The sequence below is a fragment of the Cibotium barometz genome, chromosome 5, assembly GCF_041138505.1.
Source record: "Cibotium barometz isolate CiBa-2024 chromosome 5, ASM4113850v1, whole genome shotgun sequence".
NCBI classification, from domain to species: domain Eukaryota; kingdom Viridiplantae; phylum Streptophyta; class Polypodiopsida; order Cyatheales; family Cibotiaceae; genus Cibotium; species Cibotium barometz.
The window spans coordinates 31,667,159-31,669,949 of NC_141050.1; the positions used below are offsets into that span (position 1 = coordinate 31,667,159).

The 2,791-nt window shown below is 37.4% G+C and overlaps 1 pseudogene; it reads left to right on the plus strand.

The window, feature by feature from the left end:
- Positions 1-1,126: 1,126 nt before the first annotated feature.
- On the plus strand, positions 1,127-2,365 carry LOC147638359 (uncharacterized; annotated as a pseudogene).
- The last annotated feature ends 426 nt before the right edge of the window (positions 2,366-2,791 follow it).

The following is a 2,791-nucleotide window of genomic DNA, read 5'->3' on the forward strand; positions in this document are numbered from 1 at the left end:
AGAACATATGAGCAGGGATGTAGAAAGATACATAGTTGTCAATGCTATTAGATCATTACGTGATGGTGATGAATTGCTGGTCAATTATGGATGGCGTAGACCTCCACGAGCATCCTTACTAGATGAGGATTGAGAGCTTCATTGTATACATTTCCTAATGTTATTTGGACCTCTTGTACCCTAATTCTATAGTTTAATTTGCACCAGGTTCTCTACTGTCTCTATTTTAATTTGATAATCATTTTTTATTGTCTGTAACTGTTTTGTATCTATCTTTTCTTTTATATAGAAGCATGCTATTGATATTGCCTTCAAATATGTAGATTCCGGATTGTGACATCAACAATATCACAAATCAACGTTCACATGACGCATCTCACATGTCAATAGAGTGCATGAGGATCCTACGCATGAGTGATCCTAATGCGTATGCAAGACTAAAAAAACAATATTCTCAGGAATTCAATAATGTGCGGGACCATATCTTTGATGACGACGATGGCATGTCTGATTTTATTGAGGATTAGTATCAAAATAATAGTGCGAGCGATATTCCTAATAACAACGAGAAGTATCTTCGAGAAGAAGCTCTAAAGCGTATCTACGCAGGAAGCCAACTGACACGACTCAGTGCAAGCTTACTTATTCTGAATCTTCAAAACCGTTTTGGATGGAGTAATATATCCATTTCAGCACTTTTGAAATATGTAACAATCTAACATTTTTTTTAATCTAAATATTTTAGGAGTAATCACAATATGTTTTGTTCTTATTGATCATATTTTTAATGGACTTTGCAGGCTACTCTCTCAGAAGTTCTTGCCAACAAGCAATTCCCTTCCTACATCACATGATGAGGTGAAGAAGATGATAAGTAGTCTTGGACTTGACTATTCTTCTATACATGCATGTCCCAAACGATTGTATTTTATATAGAGGTCAGTACGAGGACGGTGTGACATGTCCAAAATGTCAAACTCCTTGTTATAAAGAGGAGAAAGGTAAGGTCCCTCGAAAGGTATTGAGACATTTTCCCCTGGCTCTGCGTATAAAACATATGTTCCAAAGTCCCGAATTAGCTAAGCTTATGACATGGGGAGTGGAGCACAAGAGCAAAGATGGAGCAATGCGAATTCCATCAGATTGTCCTGCATTTAAGCATATTGATCTGCGATGGCCAGATTTTGCAAAAGAACCACGCCATTTAAAGATGGGTGTAGCATTGGATGGCGTGAATCCATTTTCAATGAGATCAAGTAAATGGTCTACATGGCCAATGGTAGTTATTAACTATAATCTACCCCCGTATCTCAGCATTAAGAAAGAGCATTTAATGCTCTCACTCTTAATTCTGGGAAAACAACAAGTTAAAGATCTGAATGTTTATTTGGCTCCTCTCATCGATGATCTTCAAGATTTGTGGAGAGGGATTGATGTCATGGATATGTCCAGAAGCATCGGTCAAAGACAGTTCATTGTTCGTGGAGAATTTTAGCATGGACTATCCACTTTCCACGATATGGTTTTTGCTCAGGTAAATGGTTTAAATATATATATTCTTTCATAAGTTTGTACGATGTTCATTACGCTAATCATCTTTGTTATGTTTTCCATGCAGGGATATGTACCAAGGGTTATAAAGCTTGTCCAATTTGTGGTGATTGGTTGAGATCGACTTATAGCAAAAACCTCAACAAAAATATATATCTTCGACAGAGACGATTTTTATCTGAGGATCATTATCTACGAGACAGAAGGCAAGCCATACATTTTAATGGAAAGGTAGAAGAAGGGAGATGTCCAATACCAATGACACCAAAGGATTGGTATCTAAAGTGGACTGTTGGACCTGGAGTCAAAGATCATAAGTGGCGATGATGATGACGTTGTAAAGCAGCGAGTGAGAGGAAAACGTACTGTAGCTCAAAGTCCTTCGATATGGTATACTTTGGAATATTGGAAGGATTTGAGGATATGTCATCTTCTTGATCCCATGCACATATTTAGGAACGTTGGTCAAACCTTATGGCAACACCTCGTTGGCTTGAAAGACACAGCGGCTGCAAGAAATGACTTAAAGGATCAAAACTCAAAGCCCAATCTATGGCCACTTTATGATGATGAAACTCGACGTGAGACAACCTACGAGCCTGCCCCATGGGTGCTCAAGACAGAAGAGCTGGAGACTATCAACAGGAAGATTCAGTAGATTCGTACGCCTATAGGATATGGAGCATCTTGTCGAAACATGTTCACTCTAGATGACAAGAGCTTGTCTGGTTTAAAAACACACGATTGGCACAATTTTGTGAAGGCAAATCTATTCAGATCTTTGAAAGTATTTATTTTCTTGTATGTTTGTTGATCGGATTAATCATGTATGTAGCATGTTCTACCCCTTGTTATTGATGGATGTACTACAAGAGGAGTCTGAGATGTGATATATCGCCTTGGATCACTTGCAGGGTATTTATCGCTCATTAATTTTTAGTATAAAATTTTATTTCATATCTTCTTTATTCAATAACATCTCTAATATCTCTAATATCTTCTTTATTCAATAACATCTCTAATATCTTCTTTCTTTAACTCATAGATGGATTACATCTAAAGAGATTGCAAAAGGGTCAATTCCACAAAAGAAGCGTGAATGTATAGAGCTTCTTTGTTTTGCTGAAAAGGAATTTCCAACCTCCTTTTTTGATATCCAGGTTCATCTTCTAATCCATCTAGTAGACGAGATAGAGTTTACTAGCATTGTCAGCACTCGATGGATTTTTTGGGTCGAGAG